Consider the following 14,787-nt stretch of genomic DNA (forward strand, 5'->3'; position numbering starts at 1 on the left):
TTGTTACGAGGATATTGTGGAAAACATCTGAATTTGTGGGCTAAATAGATTCCTTATGTGCAACATGCATACAATCGAGCAACACATTCATCCACACATAGCTCACCCTTCGAGACATGTTTTGGTTATCTACCGAGGGATCCCTTAGACATGGTCTTTGGGAAATATGAGGATGGCAATGGAAGAGATGATAGGGATAAAGAACACAAGTTTATTCAATGGATACAAGTGATTCATCAGGCAATATAGGAGAGTTTGGAGAAGAGTCAGGGTTGGTATATAGCTCAACATGATAAGCACTGAGTTGACCTTTAGTTTCAAGGTGGGGACAGGGTATGGCTCCATATCAGCAAGGATAGAATGAAGGGAGAAGGAAAGAAATTAAGACCCATTCGATATGGTCCCTTCACCATATTGGAAAAGATTAGAGACAATGTTTCTTGTCTTGACTTGCCCACTTATATGCAAATGTACTCAATAGTGAATGTTGAAACCATAAAGCTTTATGAATCTCCATTGATTATGGATACCGAAGAGGTAAAAAGGATCAGAACTCAAAATGGTAGAATCTGGATAAATTTAGCATCAGATCGAAGTGCTCCTCATCCTGATTCCAACAATGTGAATGACACTCGAATCTGAGCTCATATGAAGAAGTTAGAGCAAGTCAAAGTTCATGTTTGACTTGGACTGGTGGGAGGAGAAGATGATGTGGAAAGACTCTTAGCGAATGGGGAAACACCATGTGGCAGGCCGCCATTGGCTCCACATATCATAGATCATAGAAGGAAGAGAACACGGATTAAGAAAATCAGCCCCAAGCAATTTAGGGTTACGATGTGATAAAGCGCAATCACAATCGCAGATCGCAAGGATGGAAGAATTAAAGGATCAGCCCCGAAGCAAGCCAGGGCACGATGTGATATATCACAATCAAAAATTCAAGTTGTGATTTGTGATATCGCAATTGCAATTCACGAAGGGAATTAGTCGCATACAGTACCATCCTGGTCCTACCGATTGCGATTTGTGATGATTCTTCCAAACCCGATATATTATGTACTATGGTCTAACATCCTGTCGTGCCCACCTTTATCGCAAGCTACTTGCTGTAAAGGCACAGGTCTATCTGTCAATAGAAACTGCTGATTGAAGATGCCGACTCAAGCACCGATGTAAAAATCCGTTGGGATTAATGTGCGGTTAAGAGGTTCTGGGGGTTTTTCCATATATGAAAGGTTTGTCACTTGCATGCAATCCTAGGCCTAAGAACTTTGGTGTAGGAACCGCCACTTGGAAAACTTGTCATTTGTTCAAGAATTGTCTGAGGATTGAGGAGTTAGCCACCAACTTATATAAGTGACTGTACACATCAAAAAAATAGGAGAGTGGCATAGTTCAGAAACCATTGAACAATAGTAACCTGACCTAGCAGCTAACCGATACCTTGCCTTGAGTAGTAGGGAGGTTCCGAGAAGGTGAAAAAAAATTATTTCTACGAATTTGGTGTTCAAATAGGTGGTTCTGCATGATTTTTCACCAGGATTACAGTGGTATTGTCTATTTCTAAAGTTGTGCTCTCCATTCTTTGTCCATCTTCTAGCTTAGATGTATAAGGATTGTAAATGAATGTTGCTTGTACTTTTATCTCCTTTTATGCGACTTAATAAAGGAAGGCATCCCCACTATTCAGCAAGGCCAGGAGACGTAGTCCAAATTGAATGAACTCCATAATAAAATATTTGTGTCATGGTTTCATGCTTATCTTGTTATTTCCACATTCTTTTATGTTCTTTTAAGTTCCATGGTTAATAAGCTCTGTTTCATGTAATTTTGATGCATATATCAATTAAAGATATTGGATTGATGTTAGGTACTAATAAAAGAAATATTATGTAACACAAAATATGATAAAAGTTAGGTAATGAGGGAAAGCCAAGTGGGAGGAAAACCCATCCTAAAAATGCAATGCATACTATGTTAATTATGAAGTTGCTAAGAAAAGTGATATTTTTTTTTAATTAATGCCATTATGTATCTATATTTGGATCTATCTTATACCATCATGTGATTTGTTTTTCCATTGGTTTAACCTTTTACTTCATTACAACAATAATGATACCTTATGGATTACCAAAAAACTAAATACTAGTTCTCTTTGTTTTGGCAATACCACCCACTAGCTCAATAGATGTGAATAAACCATGATGTTCCCTCCACAACTTGCAATCTAGATATTCAATAATACACAAATGAAACTATAAATCAAATATTAAAATATAATCAGAGATATGATTTAAGAGTATGTAAAATCATCTTGGAATTGTCCTTCAAAATGAAGTGTTGGAGAAGCTATTGTAGTAGGACTCATTCAACATCCAAAAGAAGAATGATTTGATGTATCTATATGATTAGAGAACCCTGAGTTTAAAATAAATTTCTTAGATGATGTTTAATAGTACTCAAAACATGACTCATACCCAGACCCTTTGGTGGCTTGTCTTCATTATTCTTCTTGACATTGTATGGGATGAAGTCATCTAGATTATGTTGCTAAAGTACTTTGGGCATGAGATAAATTGCCTTCACCATACAAGAAATCTCTAGATGAAATAGTATATTATAGTAAATACACCTTATTCTCTCCTATTATATTTTTCTCCCTTAGGGATCATAATCTCCTTAGTAGATTCAATGGTTTTTCCATCCATGCAATCAATATCCTTTTTTTCCTAATTGTCTTTGTTGTTATCATACTTCACTATAAGTTCATAGTATTTGGAAGGATTAAATACCCCAATGTGTATAAGATTATTTTTCACATGTATTAAGGACTGAATAAAAGAATCCATAGATGGCATCTTCCAATTTTTAGCCATGGTGAGTTTAGTAGTATTGAAAGGAGAGAGAAAGACAAAATAATGAGGACCTTGTTTAGAAAGTATAGAAAGGACAAATTTTTCATCCTTTCTATTGATCCTATAAGATTTTACCTATGTCATTAGAGTATTGTGTAGAATTTTGTTGAATTTTTCTACAAATCAGCTAGCTCTGATACCATGTAGAACGTTTTCTATAAATCAGCTAGCTCTGATACTTGATATACTTCTACAAACAATTTAGCAGAAGCTTAATCAACCATGAGCAACATCAAGCATGAACACATATAACTGATAAGAAGGAATCAATCACACATAACATAGAAGAATTTACCTTGGGAAAGCACCTGCCTAAAACCCCATCTCTATATTATCATATAAGTGGAAATATAGTCTGGATTACACAAAGCCTTAGCTCGGAAGCTATCCATCTCTCAATACAATCCCTCTGCTGCTCATAGACAGTCAAAGGCTTCTCACAAACCTTCTCCTCTGCCCTCCAAGCCTCCTATTTCCTTATGCAGTTTCCATGGGGTCCAGTGCTACCACCTGTGTGAATTGGCCTCTTTACACACTCACTAACCTCTGATCTAACTGCACAAACCTGAAGGAGATGAATCCTCATCACGGATGAGCTTCCTTTATAGGAAAAATACTCATCCAACTGACAGTACACTGTCCCACATCTGATCTCAACTGGGTCTCTGACAGAACTAACATGCATCAGTTATCCATGAGTGAATACACAGTTATCTAAAAATAATAGTTGTCACATGCATGCAAGCATCAACAAACTGTATCTCATTAATTTAACAACTTGTTAAATTAATCTAACTGAAATTGACTAAGTTAAACTAAGTCAACTGATCCTCTCAATATAGAACTCATCCTTAATTCCTCAATCAGTGAAGAAAATCAAGGACACATTCCCTAATTAGTGGAGAAATAATTGCATGTTCTCACAAAGACTTCCAGTTTGCTTTTCCTTAACTAATTAACTCATGGAGAATTAATTAATTAATATTCCAAACTGCTGGTAAGACCAAATTCGAATTTACTTCCTATAGATAGACCAAGGATTGCTATAAATAGGAAGGGACCCAGAAATCCTATTTTTAGAAGTTTCTATTTTTAGCAGTTTCACCTCTCACCCAAGGTGGCCAAAATGCTCATTGGCCAAACTGCTATTTTTAGACATGCCATTTTTAGTAGATCTATTTTTAGCACTTTCTAAATTTAGCATTTCTTGTTGTACATTTTTCAACACTCCCTCTCAACAAGAAAGGCTTCCTTCCGAACTCGATCATGTACCTCTAAAATGTTCTGCATGCAACACATCTACCCGGTCTGATTGTTCCTGAAACTCTCGGAACAAAAACACTCCCAACTGACCTCTCTGTTGGGCTAGAAACATACTCTGATGTTGAAGCTCTACTTGCTGCTGACAAGTGCTCCCTCTCTGACCTCTGCGCTACTGCAACATCTCCATGCATCTCGCACCATTGCACCCTTCTTTGTGCTACCCTGCACTATGCAACACACTTGTGCCTCTCGCATTGTTGCAGCCTGCATGCTCTGCGTTGTCTTGGGATTCCCTGCACTGTAGCTCTCTCTGCCGCTCCATCTACATCTGTCTCTACCCAATCAGTCAGTTCCTACTACTCCACATTGGGGCTCCTGTAGCAAGGTCTCATCCAAGAGGTTGGGTACCTCAAGGATCCTGCCCCTCCTCCTTGGGACGATCACTCTATATCGCCCCACCTCCTACCTGGAGGTATGGCTGCATGTGATCCCTCTGCCCACCTGGCTCGAAGTTTCCCCCTACTGGAGATATCTGCATGAGTAGATGTCTCTACTCGATCTCCACTCAACTTCCCCTGTTGTGGCTACTCCACAACCTCCTCAAGCTGTTGCACCAATCGTGGCTCCTCCACAATCGTCTAAGACTTCTTCTGGCTCTGCATGTTGAGAGGTAATTTACTCTCCCTCTCAACCACCAAGTAGCTAACCTTAGCCTTGCTCCTCAAGGCTTTGCATGCATCTTGTACCTCAAGTGCATACAGGTTCTTGGCTAGCACACCAATCTATTTCCACTTTCCCGCCGTCACGAAATTTTCTAGAAGAAGAGCTGATTTTAAATCAGCGATATCTCCCTCATCTGAACTCCTTTGATTTTGGGTATTTTTCTACAAGGAATCCAAATATGCTATTTATTTCTGAAAATTTTGTACATAAATTTCCAGATCTGCTCTGCAAACTCTCGACCCAAAACTCAAAACTTTGAAATCTCCTATCAGTATATTGTTCTCTCCTTGATCACTTATGCTCCGATACCATGTAGAATTTTGTAGAATTTTTCTGCAAATCAGCTAGCTTTGATGCCATGTAGGAATTTTTCTACAAATCAGCTAGCTTTGATGCCATGTAGGACTTTTTCTACAAATCAGCTAGCTTTGATGCCATGTAGGACTTTTTCTACAAATCAGCTAGCTCTGATACCATGTAGAAATTTCCCACCTGTAGATCACCTGGTAATGCAATGTACTAAAGCAAAACACTTGATCTACTTCTACAAACAATTTAGCGGAAGCTTAATCAACCACGAGCAACATCAAGCATGAACACATCTTTGTATTATCATATAAGTGGAAATATAGTCTGGATTACACAAAGCCTTAGCTTGGAAGCTATCCAGCTCTCAGTATAATCCCTCTGCTGCTCATACATAGTCAAAGGCTTCTCACAAACCTTCTCCTCTGCCCTCCAAGCCTCTAATTTCCTTATGCAGTTTCCTTGGTGTCTAGTGTTGCCACCTGTGTGAATTGGCCTCTTCACACACTCACTAACCTCTAATCTAACTGCACAAACCTGAAGGAGATGAATCCTCATCATGGATGAACTTCCATTATAGGAAAAATATTCATCCAACTGATAGTACACTGTCCCACATCTGATCTCAACTGGGTCTCTGACAGAACTAACATGCATCAGTTATCCGTGAGTGAATACACAATTATCTAAAAATAATAGTTGTCACATGCATGCAAGCATCAACAAACTGTATCTCATTAATTAAAAACTTGTTAAATTAATCTAACTGAACTTGACTAAGTTAAACTAAGTCAACTGATACTCTCAATATAGAATTCATTTCTTAATTCCTCAATCAATGGAGCAAATCAAGGACACATTCCCCAATTAGTGGAGAAATAATTGCATGTTCTCACAAAGACTTCAAGTTTGCTATTCCTTAACTAATTAACTCATGGAGAATTAATTAATTAATATTCCAAACTTCTGGTAAGACCAAATTTGAATTTACTTCCTATAGATAGACTAGGGACTACTATAAATAGGAAGGGACCCAAAAATGTTATTTTTAGAAGTTTCTATTTTTAGCAGTTTCACCTCTCACCCAAGGTGGCCAAAATGCTCATTGGCCAAACTTCTATTTTTAGACATGCTATTTTTAGTAGATCTATTTTTAGCACTTTCTAAATTTAGCATTTCTTGTTGCACATTTTTCAACACTCCCTCTCAACAAGAAAGGCTTCCTCCCGAACTCGATCTTGTACCTCTAGAATGTTCTACATGCAACACATCTACTCGGTCTGATTGTTCCTGAAACTCTCAGAACAAAAACACTCCCAACTGACCTCTCTATTGGGCTAGAAACATACTTTGATGCTGAAGCTCTACCTGCTGCTGACAAGTGCTCCCTCTCTGACCTCTGCGCTACTGCAACATCTCCATGCATCTTGCACCATTGCACCCTTCTCTGTGCTACCCTGCACTGTGCAACACACTTGTGCCTCTCGCATTGCTGCAGCCTGCATGCTCTCCACTATCATAGGATTCCCTGCATTGTAGCTCTCTCTGCTGCTCCATCCGCATCTGTCTCTACCCAATCAATCAGTTCCTGCTACTCCACATCGGAGCTCCCGTAGCAAGGTCTCATGCAAAAGGTTGGGTACCTCAAGGATCATGCCCCTCCTCCTTGGGACGATCACTCTATATCGCCCCACCTCCTACCTGGAGGTATGGCTGCATGTGATCCCTCTGCCCACCTGGCTCGAAGTTTCCCCCTACTGGAGGTATCTGCATGAGTAGATGTCTCTACTCGATCTCCACTCAACTTCCCCTTTTGTAGCTACTCCATAACCTCTTCAAGCTGCTACACCAATCGTGGCTCCTCCACAATCGTTTGAGACTTCTTCTGGCTCTGCATGTTGAGAGGTAATTTACTCTCCCTCTCAACCACCAAGTATCTAACCTTAGCCTTGCTCCTCAAGGCTTTGCATGCATATTGTACCTCAAGTGCATACAGGTTCTTGGCTAGCACACCAATATATTTCCACTTTCCCGCTGTCACGAAATTTTCTAGAAAAAAGCTAATTTTAAATCAGCGATATCTCCCTCATCCGAACTCCGATTCAGCCGATTTTTTTTTTGATTTTGGGTATTTTTCCACAAGGAATCCAAATATTCTATTTATTTCTGAAAATTTTGTACATAAATTTTCAAATATTCTTTGCAAACTCTCGGCCCAAAACTCAAAACTTTGAAATCTCCTCTCAGTATATTGTTCTCTCCTTGATCACCTGTGCTTCGATACCATGTAGAATTTTGTAGAATTTTTCTACAAATCAGCTAGCTCTGATACCATGTAGAACTTTTTCTACAAATCAGCTAGCTCTGATACCATGTAGAAATTTCCCACCTGTAGATCACCTGGTAATGCAATGTACTAAAGAAAAACACTTGATCTACTTCTACAAACAATTTAGCAGAAGCTTAATCAACCATGAGCAACATCAAGCATGAACACATATAACTGATAAGAAGGAATCAATCACACATAACACAAAAGAATTTACCTGGGGACAGCACCTGCCTAAAACCCCATCTCTATATTATCATACAAGTGGAAATATAGTTTGAATTACACAAAGCCTTAGCTCGGAAGCTATCCAGCTCTCAGTACAATCCATCTGCTACTCATACACAATCAATGGCTTCTCACAAACCTTCTCCTCTGCCCTCCAATCCTCCTATTTCCTTATGCAGTTTCCTTGGGGTCCAGTGTTGCCACCTGTGTGAATTGGCCTCTTCACACACTCACTAACCTTTGATCTAATTGTACAAACCTGAAGGAGATGAATCCTCATCACGAATGAGCTTACTTTATAGGAAAAATATTCATCCAGTTGATAGTACACTGTCCCACATCTGATCTCAACTAGGTCTCTGACAAACCTGACATGCATCAGTTATCCATGAGTGAATACATAGTTATCTAAAAACAATAGTTGTCACATGCATGCAAGAATCAACAAACTGTATCTCATTAATTTAACAACTTGTTAAATTAATCTAGCTAAACTTGACTAAGTTAAACTAAGTCAACTGATCCTCTCAATATAGAACTCATCCTTAATTCCTCAATCAGTGGAGCAAATCAAGGACACATTCCCCAATTAGTGGAGAAATAATTGCATGTTCTCACAAAGACTTCAAGTTTGCTTTTCCTTAACTAATTAACTCATGGAGAATTAATTAATTAATATTCCAAACTGTTAGTAAGACCAAATTTGAATTTACTTCCTATAGATAGACCAGGGACTACTATAAATAGGAAGGGACCTAGAAATACTATTTTTAGAAGTTTCTATTTTTAGCAGTTTCACCTCTCACCCAAGGTGGCCAAAATTCTCATTGGCCAAACTGCTATTTTTAGACATGCTATCTTTAGCAGATATATTTTTAGCACTTTCTAAATTTAGCATTTCTTGTTGCACATTTTTCAACATATTGAATATCGAGAAGAAGTAATATAGGGTATTTAAGTGGTTTTCATTAAGAGAAATCATCTCATTCCATAGTTGATGTCTTTTCATCTCATCTTGTTTTCCACACATGAAACTACATTGGAGAAACATTTTGAGGAAGTCTTTTGGGGATCTGTACAGAGGAGCACCACACAGTTGGATTATGCATTGGAAAATTGGCTAAGCGTGCAAAACACGGAAAGTAAAAACTATTGTTAGGCTTAGATTAAGGGGTTTTCCCCATAGTAATAATTATTTCCCATAGTAAAATTAGGTTGTTTCCCATCTTTCCACCATAATGTAAATCTATCAATAGTTGAAGCCATAATGTAGGAGGGAGATATATATATATATATATATATATATATATATAGATATAGATATATATCTCCCTCCTACATTATGGCTTCAACTATTGATAGATTTACATTATGGTGGAAAGATGGGAAACAACCTAATTTTATATATATATATATATATATGGAACTAAACCTAGAATTAGAAATAGAATATTTTGATGATCTATAAGTATTTTTCTCTGAATTGGGTGTTCGGATAGGTGATTCAGCATGATGTTTTGCCAAGATTACAGTGGTACTATCTATTTTTGAAGCTGGGCTCTCCATTCTTTGTCCATTTTCCAGCTTTGAGGTATAAGGATTGTTAATGAATGATTCTTTTACTTTTATCTCTTTTTATGCCACTTAATGAAAGAAGGCATCCCCACTATTGAGCAAGGCCTGAAGACGTAGTCAAAATTGGATGAACTCAGTAATAAAATCTCTATGTCATGGGTTCATGCTTATCTTCTTATTTCCCAATTGTTTTATTTTCTTCTAAGTTCCATGGTTATTAAGCTACGCTTCATGTAATTCTAATGCATCTATAAGTCAAAGATCTTGGATCAAGTTTGGTACCAGAGAAGGTATTTGTTGATGTGAATCACATGATATATACTAACTCGGAACAAGATGCGAAAAGGTGAAGGAACGCTTAAGTCCTTTGATCCCAAAGCATGACTTGCACAAAGAATAATAAACATGGAAAATGAAGAAGCTTGTTGGGAAGAGGAACAAAATTTCTGCAAGGTATTTTACAATATGGCAGAGAAAGTGTACCAGCTGTTTTCAGAGTATGAGAAGGCACCTGGGCATGAGAAGAAAGATGTCGATGATAATGGATCAACAAATCATGAAGGTGGTGGAGAATATCCTCCTCCCTCTCCTTCTTCAAGTGATAGTTCTCATCACTCTAATGGTGATTCCAAACATACATCTAAGAAGCCATTTTTCAAGCTAGATGTAAAGTTTGACCTGCCCATGTATAATGGAGAGTGTAGTGTAGGAAAACTTAATAATTGGATAAGACAGATATAGGTCTATGTCTGGATTCAGCAGATCGAAGAAGATGAGGAAAAAGGTTCAGTTAGCATCTATTCGACTGAGTGGCACTACTCTAGGTTGGTGGGAGAGCAAGTTGTAGAAGGGAAGAAAAAAGTCGGGTAACCTTCTTTCCTCTTGGTCGAGTTTTATTTCTACATTGAAAGAACAAATTTACCCTTTGGGTTATAAACAAAAGGCACTAATGGAATGGAAATATCTAAGGCAAGGTAAAGGCAAAAATGTGCAAAGCTTCACTGAATAATTTCATAAACAAGCATTGAATTTGGGCATCTCATTAGATTTTCTCAAGACAGTAACTAAGTATGTTGGTGCGTTACATAGTTACATAAGACACTTACTGTTATTGTTCGAGCCTACTATGATTGATGCAGCCAACGTAAGGGATATTCATCTTGAAATCCAAGGAAAGAATGACAGAGATGATCAAGCCAATAAAACATTGTTCAAACCTCGGCATGGAAAATTACAGAAGAAAGGCAAGGGGAAGGATAAGAAGACAATCGCAGCCAAGAAAGAGGACAGAGCAACGCCATTTTGCACTCATTGTAAGAGAGAATGTCATGAATAGGACTACTGTTGGAAGCTACATCCAGAGCTGAGACCAAAGAGATTCAGTAGAAATGGAAAGAAGAAGACATTGGAAATAGCTCAATAGGACCTTAGATCAGATTCCAGCAACGAGACATTGATCACAGCCATGGGCACAAGAGGTACTCTTTTTGTTAGTAATCATTCTTATTCAATTGCATGTACTAGTTATTTGAATGGCCCTATAAGTAATGAGCGAAAGAGAATTGAATTATTCCACATTAGGGTTATTATAAAACACACAAAGGTGGAAACTCTGTTTGATTCAGGTTCCCAAGAAATTTAATCTTAGAGTCCTTAGTGAAAAATTTAGGCCTTGAAACTAAGCCTCATCCAAGTCCATTTGGTTAGGTAAGTGATAGAGCAAAATTACAAGTAACCAAGTTGTGTAGGGCTAGATTTTTTATTTATTCCAAATTAGTTGATGAGGTAGAGTTAGATGTTGTTCCTTTGGATATTTGTGGAATTATCTTGGGAAGGCCGTATCTATATGACAGAAAGGGAGTTTTGTTTCAACACAAAAATAAATACCACCTCACGAAGGACAAGGTAGAATATATAGTCAGAACTCATCATACAAAAGTTAGTGCTAGCCTTGTAAGTGCAGGACAGATAAAACGATTGGTTAATTCCAGTAAGGGTTGCCTGCTAATGGTGGTCAGAGTGAAAGTGTTATGAAACCAGCTCAAGAAAAGATAGAAAAGATAGATCAACGCCTTATAATTCAGCCTCTTCGAGGGGGCAACCTCCTTTACATTACATAAATGAACAATTCTTGGATGATTCAAATGACAAAACCTCCTTTCTATATATAGGAGTCTAAGGAGTCACAATATAATCCAGCCGACCTAACAATAATAATATAAAGCCACAAAAATAACAATAGAGGGATTCTATGGGGCACAGTAATAACAATATGGGGGTAATAGGGGCACAACAATATTAATAAGGGGTATAACTACAATAGTAATGGGGTAATCACTAGTATTATAGGGATCCAACATGCCCCTCTCCTTCAAAAAAGTGTTGTCCTCAACGCTTGAGTAGTTCTGGATACTTCTGCATAAAATTCTCATCCTCCCATGTGGAATCTTCAGTGGATAAGTTCTTCCACTTGATAAGATACTCTGAAATTGAACGATTTCATAGTTGTCGAGTTCTTGTTTCTGTGACTGCTTCCCGTTCCAATATAATTTTTCCTTCCTCGTCAAGTTCTGGCAATATTGTTTGAACTGGGAGCTTGTCGCCTATAACCTTCTTTAAACATGAAACATGGAAAACTGGGTGCAATCGAGAAGCTGCAGGAAGCTCCAATTTGTATGCCATAGTACCAATCTTTTGCAACACCTTGTACGGACCATAATACTTTGGTGATAATTTATTATCCTTCTTAGCTTGCTTGAGGGACATTTGCTTATATGGTTGTAGCCGTAGGAATACCCAATCACCTACATCAAAACTTCTTTCACTGCGATGTTGATATGCCTGTTGTTTCATTCTATTCTGTGCCAACACGAGTTTATCCTTTAAGAGTTGGAGGACTTGTTGTTGATGTTCGATGTGATGTTCCACTGCCTGAACCTTAGAATTTTCTCTTAAATATGATGTGATGGATGGTGGTTGATACCCATAAAGTGCCATAAATGGGGTCATTTTTGTTGCTGTATGGAAGGAAGTGTTATACCACCATTCAGCCAGAGGCAACCATTTGACCCATTGTGTCTGTTTATCAGATACAAAGCAATGAAGATATCCTTCCAAACATTTGTTTACTATCTCAGTTTGCCCATCAGATTGAGGATGATAAGATGAGCTATGAGCTAACTGAGTACCAAGACAAGAAAATAATTCTGTCCAAAAATTTCCAGTGAAAATGGGATCTCTGTCACTTACAATAATCTTTGGGTTTCCATGTAGCTTTTGAATTGTTTCCATAAATGCAGTAGAAACTGTACTGGCTTTAAATGGATGTGATAATGCACAAAAGTGTGCATACTTGGTAAGTCTGTCAACTACCACCATGATGACACTCTTTCCCTCAGACTTGGGTAAACCTGTGATAAAATCCATTGAAACCTCCTCCCAACGTTGGCTTGGAATGGATAAAGGTTGTAATAGACCCGGTGTCTTAATTGTTTCAACTTTATTTTGTTGGCAAACCAAACATTCCGCCACAAACTTTTGAATATCTAATTTAAGGCCATCCCAAAAAAATTCCTTCTTAACCCTATGGTAAGTTTTTAAAAATCCTGAGTGCCCTCCTAAGGGAGAAGTGTGCAATTCCATAAGAATCTTTTGTTTTAGCTGGGAATTCTTACAGAGGTATAAGCGATCTTTGTACCATAACGAATCATTTTGCCAGCTAAATGTATCAGACGTACTGGAATCTTGTTGTAACTTTCGAATAAGTGCCCACACTTCTTCGTCATTCTTCCATTCCTCCCTTGCTTCATTTATCCAATCTGGTTGGATAATAGAAATGGCGCACAAAAATGCTTCCACATCCTCATCCTTTCTTGAGAGTGCATCTGCCACCACATTTTGCTTCCCTTTTTTGTAGATGATTTCAAAGTCATAACCCAACATCTTTGTGACCCACTTTTGTTGCTCTTCAGAGGATAATCTTTGTTCTAAAAAGTATTTAAGGCTATCATGATCCGTTTTTACCTTGAAGTGTCTTCCCATTAGGTAGGGTCGCCATTTCTTAAGTGCATGGAGTATTGCCAACATTTCCTTCTCATAAATAGCTTTGCTTAAAAACTTTCCCTTGATTGGACGACTTTCAAAAGCAATGGGTCTTTCATCTTGCATTAGAACAGCACCAATTCCATTTCCTGAAGCATCACATTCCACAATAAAGGTTTTTGTGAAGTCCGGTGTAGCTAAGACCGGTGCTTGGCACATTGCCTCTTTAAGATGTTCAAAGGCCTTTGTTGCTTCCGGAGTCCATGAAAATGCATCTTTCTTCAATAATGTTGTTAGAGGTGCTGTTATTCTCCCATAATTCTTAACAAACTTGCGATAATACCCTGTCAACCCGAGAAATCCTCGCAGATGCTTTATGGATGTGGGGATTTTCCATTCCTTAATGGCTTTAATTTTGCTAGGGTCTACCTTAACTCCTTCATGAGATACAATATGACCCAAATATTCCACCTCCTGGACTCCAAAGAAACATTTGGATCTTTTTGCATATAATTGTTTCTCCTTCAATAGTTGTAGCACCCTGTCAACATGTTCAACATGATCCTTCCAAGACTTGCTGTAGATTAGTATATCATCAAAAAATACTAACACAAATTTTCTAAGGAATGGTTTGAAAATTGAATTCATCAAACCTTGAAATGTTGAAGGTGCATTGGTAAGGCCAAAAGGCATGACCAAAAATTCATAATGACCCTCATGAGTTCTAAATGATGTTTTCGGAATGTCTTCAATCTTCATTCTGATTTGATGATATCTTGAACGAAGATCCAACTTGGTGAAGTAAATTGATCCATGCAATTCATCCAGTAATTCATCAATGACAGGAATGGGGAACTTATCTTTAATAGTGAGCTTGTTGAGCTCCCTATAATTCGGACACATGCGCCATGATCCATCCTTCTTGTGCACCAATACTACTGGAGCAGAGAAAGAACTTTGACTCGGTTGAATTATACCAGCCTCTAGCATTTCTGCAACCATACGTTCAATTTCACTCTTTTGGACATAGGGATATCTGTACGGCCTGATGTTTGGAGGAACACTTCCTGGAATCAGATGAATAGCATGATCATGATCACGCATAGGTGGGAGACCTTTGGGAGTCTCAAATACCTTGGAATGATTGTCCAGGACTTTTTGGAGATCTGGAGAAATAGATGATTCCAATGTGGAAACATCTAGCGAACATAATTGTGCAATTACACCTCTTTGCTCCTTTTTTAGAAGCTTTGTCATACCATTAGAGCTGATTATCTTTCCTGGTTTCCCTGCAATACCCCTTAATTCAACTTCCTTTCCTTCCATAGAAAATTTCATGAAAAGTTCTTGAAAATTAAAAGCTATTGTACCCAGGATTGTAGCCATTGGACTCCTAGTACAACA

This window comes from Pinus tabuliformis, chromosome 9 (assembly GCF_031772625.1).
Source record: "Pinus tabuliformis cultivar Carrire ecotype Pingquan chromosome 9, CPIR1, whole genome shotgun sequence".
Taxonomy (NCBI): domain Eukaryota; kingdom Viridiplantae; phylum Streptophyta; class Pinopsida; order Pinales; family Pinaceae; genus Pinus; species Pinus tabuliformis.